Source organism: Thamnophis elegans, chromosome 1 (assembly GCF_009769535.1).
Source record: "Thamnophis elegans isolate rThaEle1 chromosome 1, rThaEle1.pri, whole genome shotgun sequence".
NCBI lineage: Eukaryota > Metazoa > Chordata > Lepidosauria > Squamata > Colubridae > Thamnophis > Thamnophis elegans.
The window spans coordinates 118,511,335-118,525,853 of NC_045541.1; the positions used below are offsets into that span (position 1 = coordinate 118,511,335).

A 14,519-nucleotide genomic window follows, 5' to 3' on the forward strand; every position below is an offset into this window, starting at 1 on the left:
GTACGATTTAAGATATAAGGTTAGTATTAATAACAGCAATTAACACAGATTGAAAAAACACATCCATCAAAATCCCCACATGGATCATTGTTGATGGATATTTTGTACCTTCAGAATCCTTGATATTTAGCCAAGAATTTTAGAAAGTCTGCAAACAGGCCATTTCTGCAACCAGAAATGTTTAGAAATATATTATTTTTGAAGTTACAACTAACTAGTCCTTGATTTATAACCATAATTGAGCCTGTTGAGTTTGGTCATAAGTCATGACAGCTTATGTAAGTAGGTCAAGTGGCCATACCTGACTTACAACCTTTTTGCAGCAGTCATTAAATGAACGCTATAGGCATTAAACAAACCCATTGTTTGCTATGGGGTGTTTTTTGCTGGAAACCAGAAGTAAATGTTGGTTTCAATCAAAAACATCATAAATTGTGGTCTTATAACTATGGGGTGCTACAAATGGCCACAAATATAACTGGTTGCTAGTTGGCCAAAATATCATGTGACCATGGGAAGGCAAATCTGGGTTATAAATCCCTTTTGGAGATGTCTGTCCTAGTTTTGAACAATAATTAGGCCAAGTGATTGTTGAAATGCCTGCTAACTAGTCAGGAAAAGATGTCAAAAATCTGCCTAATTTCCTTATATGTACATCCATCAAAAGATATTTCTGAAGCATGGAATCCATCACTGTGATGGATTACTGTGATGGTGTTGCCCATGAAAATGCTCAGAAGCTACAGCTGGTCCAGAATGCAATGGTGTGAGCAGTGATGGGTGTGCTAGAGTAAGCCAGTGTGACACAATTCTGCAAGCTGCACTGGTTACCAGTTGACTTCTGGGTGCAATTCAAGGTGTTGGTTATCACCTCTAAAGCTTTTGATGCCATGTGGCCTGACTATTTGAGGAACTGCCTGTTTCCAGTTCTTTCTGGCCATCCAGAGTGATCAGATGGGATAAACATGCTCCGGCTCCCATGTAAGTAGAGTCACCTTGTAGGGCCCAGGAGACACGCCTTCTCTGTCACGGCACCTGCCTTCTGGAATGACATCCAGAGATCAGAAAGCCACTAAAGACCTGGCTATAGTCTCCAGCTTCACGTCAGAGCAGCAATTGAGCTCATGTTGGATGGTGATATATTCTTTCTGGAACCATTTGTGATTCCACTTTGTCCTTTTTAAAAAACATTTCCCAGGGTCTTATTTTCCTATTGGGCAGGGGGTGCATGCTTCAAGTAACTGAGAGTGAAACAAGCAGTGGGTAAGGCCAGAAGAAAAAGAAGTGGGAACAACTTCCCAATACCTTTTCCCATGCTTTTGAAACTCTCATTTCATTCCCAGGAAGCAGGAAATAAAATCTCACCAATGCTCTGAATTAATATATCTTGCAACAGGGTTTAGAAAAGAGGCTGAGAGCTATGTAAAATTAGCGTGACGCTTATGTTCTCTGTTTGATTCTAAGAAATATTAATCATGTTGATATCCGTGCATCTACTTTGAAGAGTCCTTTGTTCTGTTGAAAGGGGAGGTGAGGGAAATTATTCTGATTTATTTAACTAATATGTATCAATCCCTAATATGGAAATGTAGAGCAGGGAAGAGCAACCGTCAGCCTCAGGCAGAGGAACAGAAGGCTCACTCGGCTTTAATCGCTTCTCAGTTGATCAAGAATATTTTTTTAAAGAACCCCAACTGCTTCCTTTTTCATTATTACCCTCCCATTACATTTTCTGAGACCTTCTGGGGAGTGGGCATCACAAATGGACCAGTGGTGGGATTCAAATGTTTTTACTACTGGTTCTGTGGGTGTGGCTTGATGGGTGTGGCATGGCTTGGTGGGTGTGGCTTGTGGGCGTGGCAGGAGAAGGATACTGTAAAATCTCCATTCCCATTCCAGGGGAAGGTTACTGCAAAATTTCCATTCCCTCGCGATCAGCTGGGATTTGGGAGACAGAGAATAGAAGGGGGTGGGGCAAGTCAGAGGTGGTATTTACTGGTTCTCTGAACTACTCAAAATTTCTGCTACCGGTTCTCCAGAACTGGTCAGAACCTGCTGAATACCACCTGACAATTGGACCTCCTCCATCGTCATCTTTGGCAAATACCTCCCCCTCCCGGAATGAAACTTGATCTCTCCTTTTCTCATATTCCACAAAGCATGTAAGATCCTTTTATTCCATGGTGCATTTGGTTCTGATTAGTCCTGAGTGTCCATTAAAAGTAAATAGATTTTTTTTTATTTTTGTATTTCATGATTGCTTTTTTGTTAATGTCCAATTGCTCCTTGTTAAAAATTCCGAGAATCTGCATAGATTATAGCACCTGACTTCTAATAAATAATTGTTTTTGTATAAATGGCAAATAGTTGAAAATTGAAACAATAGTGCTCTTTATATTATACAATAAAAAGGAAAGTAGGCATGACATTGTGTGTCATTTCGGTATTTCATGAAATGAGACAACTTTCCAATAACAGCATCAATTAGCTGTTATGCTTAGATAAACTGAGCCTATTTTGTTATTTGTTCATCATGCCGAATTATCTTTATATAAACATGCTGATGCAGTTGTACTCTTCAAACTTAACAGCTATTTATCCTCCTAAGTACACAAGTGATAAAGATCGACTTGAAAGGAAAGCTTTCAATATCCTCCTAAGATGCTGTTTAATAGAATTTAATAGAAAAGGCAATAGGAAATGTTGATTACTTTTAAAGAATATGGAATACCATAGAAATCACCTGCATCTGAAAGCTGTGCAGATTAAATATTTAATTGATAAATATATTTCAATTTTGACTAATTTCATTTTGGGGTTTAAAAATAGGCAGAAGGAAATATAAACATAGATTTCCATGTGTCCATTGTTCTTTCCTGCAGTTAAGTAAGAATTTTCCAGTTACATTTCACTGAAAGGAAGGCATTTTTCAAAGGTCTTCTCTTTGCCTTTCCTCTGTTCGATTTGGTTCAAACTGTTTCAGTCAATGAATTTGAGAACAATAAAATCACAGCAAATTTAGTGGAAGGGTCAAACATATCTTGTGGGGGGGGGGGTGGGAGAAAGGGGGAGGGGGAGGGAGAAGGCGAGAGAGAGAGAGGGAGGGAGGGAGGAAGGGAGAGATCCCTTATTATCTCTATGGGTAGTATATGTCTTCCACAATCTTGAGTCCTCTACAAGAGGCCTAGGAATATGAGGTTTTTGTGGAAACCGGCCATTTTTTGCTCGTTTTTGGGGGGGCTACCTTCCCAGGAGGTTATTTATGCCTTTTTTAAAAAAAACTGGCCCGTTTTCGTGAAAAATGGGCCATTTTTGGGAGGTTTGCAGAGTGTAAAATCTTTTTTCCCCCTTTTGGAAAGCTCTTTAACTGATTGATGACAATTACATTGATCAAGTGCTGAGCCAGCAGAAACAAAGTCTTAGGTGCTGCAGATTGTCAGTGATTTCCTTCTCCAACACATGGATAAATATACCTGGAAACATCTACGTACCTACTCTCTCTCCCTACCTACCTCCTGTATTTCTATCTCTCCCTACCTACTCTCTCTCTCCCCCTACCTATCTACTGTATTTCTCTTTACCTGCCCACCCACCTACCTAACTACTACTCTCTCCCTATGTACCTACTATATTTCTCTCTCTTTCTCTCCCTCTCTACCTACCTACCTACTTTTTTTAAAAAAATGTCTCTTTACAACCTTGGTGCGTCTTATACTCTGGTGCATCTTATACTCCGAAAAATATGGTAAATACTTTATATACATCAAACCAATTTTAATTGCCTTGAGGCAAAATATAATCATATTCTAAAATACTCTAGGGATCTAATAAGTAAAATATACAACCAGCTGCAGGAAAACAATCCCAGGAAAAAGCAGTTTAGGAAATATATATTTTAGTGATCTGCTTGAAAAACTTTGATGTAGTAGGTGTTAAGCATATGCTGTTTGGATTTGTTTTCCATATCCATGAGACCACTACTAAAATTTATTTATATATTAACTATTTTAATGGAGCTTATAAACAACTCCATCAAAGTCAAGTCCTGTGTGGCATACGTACATCTTAACCTTTGTAAATTGTCAAACGAACAGTACACATTACAATAAAATGACAGCAATTTAAGATAATAAAAATAGCACGTATCTCATATTATCTTGATTATGCTTCCAGGTTCCTTCCAACTCTGTTATTCTGTTATTGATGGTAGGAATACAATCACAATCTGAAACTGATTATGAAGAAAACTTTCAAAGTAAAAAGATAATATAGAGAATGCTAAATATTGGTAGATACAAACTTCAATGCAATCTAATTTTTTATGCTTCAATACGAGTTATGATTTACCAACAAAGATCTCTAAATTCCACTTATCTATTCCATCTGTTTGCCAAATCCAGATTTTAGGTTTACATAAAAAATGATTTTAATTGTTTTACAATGAGACACATTTTGTCTTTTCATTTTTCTAAAAGTGATGTTAGTAGGTAGTTGTATTTTAATATGTCAAAAATCAGTAGGATTTTTAAAAAATGATGCCTTGTATGTGAAATACACCTTTAAAACTTTGCCATGTATTATTGCTGCAAAAACAAAATCCAAGAGGTATTTCATAGGGAGAGAAGGATATCGGTAGTCCTCAATTTACAGCAGTTCATTTAATGAATATTTGAAGTTAATGAATATTTGAAGTGAAAAAAGTGACATGACCATTGCCCACACTTTTGACTGTTGCAGCAACCCTATGGTCATCTGATCAAAATTCATATGCTTGGAAACTAACTCAATTTTATGACAGTTAAGTGTCCTGGAGTCATATGATCACCTTTAACGACCTTCTGACAAGCAGAGTCAATGTGGAGTACAGATTCACTTAACAACCATGCTACTGATTTAGCAACTGCAGTGATTCCCTTAGCAAGAAAGGTTATAAAATGGGCCAAAACTCACTTAACAATTGTCTTGCTTAGCAACAGAAATTTTGCACTCAATTGTGATAATAAGCTGAGGACTACATGCATATGTAAGCTTATTAGCGTGATAGAAAGCAGCTTTCCTCAATTTGATGCCTTACAGACTTTTGGGATTGCAACCCCTGTCACTCATAGCCAACAGCACCATGATGGGATGACAGAAATCAGTTTCTCTTGAGGGCACCAGGCTAGGTAAGGCTGCCTAGAGAAAACGTTACAGTGTTTCTCAACCTTGGCCACTTGAAGATGTCTGGACTTCAACTCCCAGAGTTGAAGTCCAGCTGGGGAATTCTGGGAGTTGAAGTCCAGACATCTTCAAGTGGCCGAGGTCGAGAAACACTGCGTTAGGATGAAGTGATCCTAACTTCCTTGGAAGTATTATACGCCATACATTGTTATGCTTTTTTCTCCAAAATGGGCAGAATATATTCCAGCGTAAGAAGAGATGAAATGGGAGGAGAAGGGGAGGGGAGATCATTTAAATCCTTCTCCAAGTAGGGGACCGGGGGAGGAGATTTATCCGTCTCTCTATTTCTCAGGGTAAAGGAGAGTCAGCGCTTAGATTCAGCACCATAAGCTGCGGACAGTTCCAGAGCTTTCCTTCCCAGCTTTTCCTCGGTTCTCAGGAAACCCAACTGGAGCCGCGTCTGTGTTAAGAAGGGAGTCTTTTCCTCCTTGCAGCTCCAATACGGGGAATCTCAGCGAGGGAAAACACGTTTGGCCTCTCTCAGCCCCGACTCCAGCTTTCCTCCATACCGTCGGCTCTGGAAAAATAAAAGATTGTGATAAGGAAGAGCCGAAAATCCTTTCTTTCTCCACGATCTTGACCGACTCCTATCAGACGCCCGAGTCCCGACCAACCCCCCCCCCCCCCCACGGTAGCTTTGGAAGCTCGAGCAAAATGTCGAGGCTATATTCTTTCTTTCCCTCAACGGTAAGTGTTGAAGAGTTAACAGAACGCGTGTATAGAGGGGATAAAGTAAGAGGGTTCTTGGTCTTCCAATCCTCGAGAACAAGCAAACCTCAATGTTCTCGATTCGTCCAGGTCCAGGACATTGAGTCACTTTTCTTAATGTTGCGTCCCCTCCCCCTCCCCAGTGGTTAACGGGTTTTCACAATGGAAACGTATAGTATCGCCCAGATATGCTGCGACTTTAGAGCTCAGAATGTCCAGCCCACATTGTTAAAGGAAACCCATTGGGTAGGTGGACGGTTTAATGTTAGGAATTGGAGTTGGAGGGCTCTGGGAGATGATATTTCTGAATAAAATGGCTTATGAATGTATCTCAAAAAAGCAAGTAGAACAGTAAGAATTAACTTTTCCAACAATGTTGAACCCTTTTGTTTTTAAGTTAATGTAAGATATATATTTTTTGCATTGGTTCTGTATAAATTAACATTCCTTGCTAGACAATTTGAAGATGCTTTTCTTTTCTCTTTCTTTCTTTCTTTCTTTCTTTCTTTCTTTCTTTCTTCCATTCATTCTTTCTTTTTCTCCTTCTCCTCCTCCTTCTTGCCTGTTACCTCTACCTGAAAAAAAGGTGCAAGAGGAATGGGGTATTTGGAAATATTGTGGTGGAAATATTAAACAGTAGTTTTAATACTTACTAAAGGGACTATTAGTTCTGCCATTCTCAATCCATTCTGTCCACCCACCCTCAAATTATCCACTTATTTGCTAGATTTCTATCCCAAATACATTACACAGAGAAATTGGTCCAAAGTCACAGTAAGTTTCTGTGATTAAAGGTGAATTTGAACCTCTTATCTTCCAGTCCTAGTCCATTCACTACATTGGCATCCATTATATATATACCTAAATCTTGAATCGTATACTTATTGCAGTACTTCATATTTTAAATCTCCTATGTAGATCAAATCAGGGCTGAATCACAGAAGCCTACTGCTTTTCATTGGACATGCTGACTTAATTTTCCATTGTGGTTTTTGGTGTTGCCAGCACCACAAAAGGAGCAGAGGGATTTTAACCCATCTGGAAAGTGGGGGTAACACTTCAGGAACTAACAAGTAGATCTTTAATAGAATTCATACAATTCTTGTTATATACATAAACCACATAAAACTCAGTTATATATTTTATGTGCCTTCTTCCCCTGGAAAAAAAAACAGACATATAAAGTATTGTATTAGCTCACACTCAATTTTTTTTATAATAATAGGAAAAAGAGAAAATTGCTTCTTTGTGGTGCAATATAGAATACCCTGAGCTACAGCTTTGTTTCAAATAGTTCTTTGAGGGTTGCTGGGCGCATAAGACAGGTCTTTATATTTGGGAAGAAAAAAACTGTGCCACAACCATAAATTTGCCTCCTAAGAGAGACCAGAGTTCTTTAATTTATAAAAGCCTTCAAATCAGCTTCAAAACTACAGTATTTCTTTGTCAGTTTCGCATCTGATGGATTTTTAGATTCTTTGGCGTGTTATTTTTAAGAACACTTTGGTTTTGTCTATTTTCTTTTACATTTTTATGAGTATATTGTTTCTCACTTTATCTATTTTTCTATTGCTCTGGTGCATATAAATACTTATATGTCATTCCAGTATATATTCCAGAAGGATTGGGAGACTAAGGAGAACATCTTAGAAAGCTTGAGTCTGTGTCTCTGTCTCTCTCTGTTTCGCTCTGTCTCTCTTTCTCTGTCTCTCTGTCTCTCTCTCTGTGTGACCGCATGTGCATGTGTGTCTGTCTGTCTGTAAGTTGACTGTAGACTGTGTCTATAGTTTCCCAATCTTTTCCCTAGTCACATTAACACAGATATAGAGATAGCACTGAAAGAACCAGAGCCAGATCCAAATACCGTATGAATAGAGACCAAAAATTAAAGAATGTCTACTTCAGGAAAGAGTTTGGTGGCAGCAGCAAAACTCCTGAAGTTAATACTTTCATCATGATGAAAAAAGCAAAAGAGGAAACTAAGTTTCAAAAATTACAGAGAGAGATGTGACAGACAGAGAGAGCTTGAGATTATATGTTATGGATGATATAGATATACCATGATATAGAAATACCATAGGTACTTAATTGAGGAATTAATGCAATAGTAATTAACATTAACTGAATGTGGAAGCTAGCATTTTAGGAAAACGAATCTTTAAAGTGCAGTGTTGTTCTTACCAAATCTTTTGAGATAATGTCCTTGGAATTATTCCCTATTGTCATTTATTTATGTTTATGCAGGTCCATATGGACAAACAAACATAAACAAGGATGCAATGAAACCCATAACTTCATGCAACAAGTGAATTTTAAGTAAGAGTTTGACATAAAAATTGCCCAATCTCATTGTCAAGCTCAGATAAATTTGCCATCCAGGATTAACCAGAGAGAAAGGCCAAAAGCAGAAGGAACCCAGAGGGAGAAGCTGGGGGAAAGGGCATGTTTGTAGCTGCAAATAAATGTACTTAACAGAAGCCCTGGAAAATCCTTCTGAGGGAAAAAATAGCCTCAAAGGAAGTCTAATGAAATGTGATATGTCAAGAAGTTTCAAGGGTTGATTTTTAAAGAGTTCCTAAGAGTGCTAGGAGATTTTGTATTTGTATTTTGTATTTTATTAATATTTATAGGCCGCCCTTTTCCCTGAGGGGACTCAGGGCGGCTTACATAAAATGGGGAAGGGAGGGTACAGACAATAGACACACAATAATACATAAAAGTAAAATAATTAACAACATTCATTCATCATTCGGGTGGGGACAGATTATCTTTATCCCCAGGCCTGACGGGCTAGCCAGGTCTTGAGGGCTTTGCGGAAGGTCTGGACGGTGGTGAGGGTACAAATCTCCACGGGGAGATGAGACTTGACAGCTGCAAAATCTTCAAAATGGGCAAGAAATTATTTTGGACCAGCCCCAGGTGCCCTTCTACTCTTCTAATCTCCCCATGTCTTGATGACATACCGAAGAAGAAGTAGAGTTGGGCATTTCCACAAGGATGAACAATCCCCATCTCTCTATTTTCTTTTTAAAATAATTTTCCCATTTTCTTTTTTAACGTAAAAGATCCCCCTGAACAGATTCTGACATGGCGGTCCATTCCCAGCTCTTGAACGACTCCTATTTTAATAGCTCAGATCTGCGCTTGTAGCTGCAAGGTGGCGCAGTGGTTAAATGCAGCACTGCAGTCTACTGCTAGATCAGCAGGTCAGCGGTTCAAATCTCACCGGCTCAGGGTTGACTCAGCCTTCCATCCTTCCGAGGTGGGTAAAATGAGGACCCAGATTGTTGGGGGCAATATGCTGACTCTCTGTAAACCGCTTAGAGAGGCCTGAAAGGCCTATGAAGCGGTATATAAGTCTACTGCTATTGCTATCTTATTCACTGGTCTTTGAGCTGAAGCCGCTTTTCATTCCTCTCTACGTTCTCTTGGTGACAGTTGCCTGCACAGGGAATCTTATCCTCCTCTGTCTCCTCAGCTTCACCAAAAAGCTGCACAGCACCACGAATTTCCTTATTGGGAACTTGGCAGTGGCTGATCTGATTATGTGCATTTTCTGCGTCCCACTGACTGCTGTGTATGCCTTTGAAAGCCGAGGCTGGCTTTTTGGAGCGTTCATGTGCTACTTTGTCACCCTGATGCAAGGGACGACCGTGTTCATGTCTTTCCTGTCACTTACAGCCATTGCTGTTGATTGATATGTTGTAATTGTGTATCCCATTCTCCAAAGGGTGAGGTGCAAGTTCTGTATCTATATGGTGGCTACTATTTGTCTTTTGTCTCTTGTGATTTCTCTACCGACCTATTTCCATACCTATTACTTAGATCTCAACAGCATTGGCCATGGCATGATTATCTGTGAAGAAATCTGGTTGCACTGGAAGACAGAAAGACAGCTGTACTCTTGCCTGATGCTCCTCCTCTCTTACATGCTTCCACTTTCGGCCATACTTTTCTCTTACTGTACCATTTCTTATCATCTCCAGAAGAGGAAGATCCCAGGAGTCGTATGTCACAACCAAGAAAAGTGGACTACAAAAAAGAAAAGATCCTGGTAATTTCAGTCCTGTGTTTTGGTCTTTGTTGGCTCCCACTCCAGGTGGTTAATTTGATTAGAGATTTGGATGCAGAGTTTGCTATCCTAAACAAGTGATACGTCAATGTTATCCAAGTTTCATGTCATGTGGCTGCTATGAGTTCAGCCTGTTTCATTTATGCTTCCCTCCATGAGAAATTACAATTCCATTTTGGGAACTATTTTTATCAGAGAAAGGAGTCAAGCCTCGTATCCCACAAGACCTCACAACTAGATACCTGTTCTGCTTTGGCTGCCAAAAAGAGGAGGGGGTTGACTTATTCTCCAAAGCACCAGAGGGCAGGATGAGAAACAATGGATGTAAACTAATCAAGGAGATAAGTAACCTGGACTTGAGAAGAAACTTCCTAACAGTGAGAACAGTTAACCAGTGTAACAGCTTGCCTTCAGAAGTTGTGAGTGCTTCATTACTGGAGGTTTTTAAGAAGGGACTGGACAGTCACCTGTCTGAAATGGTATAGGGTCTACGGCTTGAGCAGGCAGCTGGACTAGAAGACCTCCAAGGCCCCTTCCAGCTCTATTCTGATTGATTGAACATGTAACATGGCTGCCTTCTCATTCCCATTCTAAAAGTGCTCATCCCATAAAATCCTGTGATTGTGGCAAAAGGCATGAGAAATGATAGACAGCAGCAGTTTTCTTTATTTATTTTCCTGGATGTCAAATGAGAAATAACTAGTTCTATCTTCTATCGTCATTCAAAATGGGTATTTGGCTACATTACATACATGTTGATTGATGTAGTAGAACAGTGTATATTTTGAATACTAAACATAAGTGTCAGGTTAGAATTGGCTTGTATTCAGTTGGTTTGTTCTTTATTCTTTCTGGGTCCTTTGGTTAAGAACAACCTTAACTTCTGTTTTTTTTTTTTTTTTTCTGGTGCCTTTATTCGCCAAAGTTGAAAGTTAGATGTGGCTGCACATATTGCACTTTTACACATTATATTTTAACATTTCATAGCAATGATTAAAATCTATAAATCAAAACTTTTCAAGAGTAAATGATATACATGGGAATGATTAACATTAAAGTATCAAATAAGATAAATACTTATGCCTACCAGATTTCTTTGTAGGGCTTGACTTGAAATGTGTTTGTTTTTGTTTCATTTGTAATTGCTTAGAAAGAGTGATATCAGCAGGGCAACATCACCAGGCAAAATTTAGAAGCTTTAACCCTGGAGCCCCCATCACATAAATAGAGCTTCAGTATTCTTCACCCTTATAATATTGTCTTAATCCCCCCTTTTTTTTAAAAAAAGCCATCTATAAACATAGAACAGAGCCGAGGTGGCGCAGTGGTTAAATGCAGCACTGCAGGCTACTGCTAGATCAGCAGTTCAGCGGTTCAAATCCCACCGGCTCAGGGTTGACTCAGCCTTCCATCCTTCCGAGGTGGGTAAAATGAGGACCCAGATTGTTGGGGGCAATATGCTGACTCTCTGTAAACCGCTTAGAGAGGGCTGAAAGCCCTATGAAGCGGTATATAAGTCTACTGCTATTGCTATTGCTATAGCACTGTAGAGTTGCTGTACAACTTACCCAAACTCTCTTAAAAACAAAGAAAAGAGGGGGAAAAGTACCTTGCTATGTCCAGGTCAGTGGTGGGTTTCAATTTTTTTTAAAACCTCTTCTGTAGGTGTGGCCTGCTTTGTGGGAGTGGCTTGCCAGCCATGTGACTGGGTGGGAGTGGCTTGCCAGCCATGTGACTGGGTGGGCATGGCCAACTTGTAAAATGTGGTGAAACTCACTTAACAATGCTCTTGCTTGGCAACCAAAATGTTGGCTCAGAAACTCTGGTATTGAAGTGTGCAAGTCTTAAAGCTGTCAAGTTACAAGACCCTTGCACCTCTAGCCCTTTAGAAAAAAAAACCCAGATCTGTTCAAACTTGACAGCTTTAATACTTGTGGACTTCAACTCCCAGAATTTCTCCTCTCGCTCTTCATCTTGATGATGTGCGGACGGGTGGGGGAGGGAGCTGGAACCGGTTCTAAATGGCACTGTAGATTTCTGGAACCTCTTCTATAGAAGAGGTTAGAACTGGTAGAAACCCACCCCTGGTCCATGTAAAGAGAAAGGGACAGAAAGAACAGTAAGCATTAGGCTGGTAAGAAGAAACAAAGAGAAAAAAATCAAGAGGAATAAAATTGGAGTGGGGTGGGAGGAGTCAATTAAACTACACTAATAAGATAAATTGAATAGGTTCCCCTGAAATCTATGGAGATTCTCAGTCATCCAGGCCATGGTTGTCCCAACGCTTCCTTTTCAACTGGACTTTCTTGTTTTCTTTGAAGATGTTTCGCTTCTCATCCAAGAAGCTTCTTGAGCTCTGGCTGGATGGTGGGGAATGGAAGGATTTATACTCCTTGCAGACAGCTGGTCATTTGCATTCCTTTAGTGCAGGGTGTCAAACTGGCGGCCCGTGGGCTGGATGCGTCACGTGCAGGCCATTACCACTCCAGCTCTGTGAATGGGGAAATGTGAAACATCACGTGACGACAACGTGACGTGGCGAGTTTGACACCTGTGTTTTAGTAAGTCATCCTTTCAGCTGTTCCCAGAAAGCTCCCCATCCATTTGCACTACTCAGGTGATCCTGAGGACATAGATAAACCTCCAGATGGCCTCAATGACTCTCTAAAAGAATACAAATGACCAGCTGTCTGTAAGGAGTATAAATCCTTCCATTCCCCAGCATCCAGTCAGAGCTAAAGAAGCTTCTTGGATGAGAAGTGAAATGTCTTCAAAGAAAAACCATAAAGTCCAATTGTCTCTTGAAAAAGTACCTTTGGGAGTTTCCCTGAAGGCATCTTATAGAATTCCTACAATTCTAAAGCACCGGTGGTAGAAAACCCTTTCTAAATATCCTCACACAGTATTGGATATACAGAAAAACATCATAATGAACATAACAGCAATGAATGGTAACATTTGACTTAAGAAATACAGTAAAACATAATCATGGAAGGTTAGAAAAATCCAGATCCATTGAAGAGCAATCAGAATAATGAATTATCTGATCCTACACACACAGAGACACACACACACACACACACACACACACACAGACACACACACACACCAGATTTAAAAATGAATTTATTCCAAATGCTTCTCAGTTCCTCAGTAAAGGCTCTTGAGTAAAGCAACCCTTGAATAAGATGACAGCTTTTCTTATGGATCATTAATAATTACTGATACGTAAAAAAGTTATGGTTATCCCATAGTCAACAGCTCAGTACAGGAAGCAAATGAATGTTTGACACAATGATAGAAGATGTGTATGTGAATCAGATTGTTCATTACTCTGCAGATTGCTTTTGAATGAATCTGAAAAATGCTAATGATAATTGAACTTATTTTACACAATGTGAAATCTACTTCATAAATGTAGTAACTTGAATGTTTCTCTGGTTTAATCGTTAGATTCAACCATATACAGAACTTCAGATTCACACATTCATAACAGGTGCCTTAATCTTTGTCCCGTCTGAAAAGTGTGATAATACTTCTGTTATACTCACTGTTAATACTCACCTAAGAGGATGAGAGACGATGGATAGAAAGGATCTCTTTTATTTTGTTAAAACAAGACTGGCTGTATTAAGAATTAGAGTAGATTAAGAAATTAGGAATACGAGGAATATTGTTATACTTATTTTTGCACAACACATTTAAAGTGAAAGAGGTTAAGATCAGATTTTGAAAAAGGGTGTTATCAGGTATGCTCAAGAATAATGCTATTACTATTAGAAGGGTGTAGCAAATATTGAATAACTGAAGAATGAAGGGTTATGTGCTGACACAAATATGTATAATAACATTAGAACCACGTAAGATTGATTAATGTAGTAATTCTCATTGGTATCAATATTATTTTTGTATCAAAATGAATGACACTCAGATGCCACACTGTTCTTGTACTAATGTTGATATATATTTAAAAATAAAAAAAACTTTTATGACTCCTATTAAGTTGGGTGTTTTTTTTCCTAAACGTCTCTAGCTTCCTCAGTGACTTCTAATATCATGATCAGCCCCTGATCACCTTCATTGTTCTAACTTGTATCTATTCTAGTTTGTTCTAGTACCCACAACTGAACTCAGAACTCAAAGGAGGTTTGACTTACAAAGAAATTGTGGAACTGTATGATAGAAGACTCTTCAAGGTGGTGGAGTTTAAGCACTAATCCTCTTTTTTCTTTCAATTAAAGAATCCAAGACAGAGATGGGTTACTCCTGGTTTGGACCGGTTTGGCCAAACTGGTAGTGGAATTCAGGCCAAGGTTACAGAACTGGCAGCGACCCAGGCCTGCAACACCCCTGAACTGGTTCCCTTGCCACCGCCGGGTCGCCACGATTTTGGATTTTAGTGACTGCACGTGCACAGTTCATTGCAAATTGTTCTGCGCATGCGCAAAGAACAATTTACATTGAACAGTGCATGTGCGTGTGCCTGACACGCACGAGTTGTGAACCAGTAGTAAAACTG

The 14,519-nt window shown here is 39.3% G+C and overlaps 1 pseudogene; it reads left to right on the forward strand.

Annotated features, from left to right (window-relative positions):
- Window positions 1–680: 680 nt before the first annotated feature.
- On the forward strand, window positions 681–13,576 carry LOC116506015 (annotated as a pseudogene).
- The last annotated feature ends 943 nt before the right edge of the window (window positions 13,577–14,519 follow it).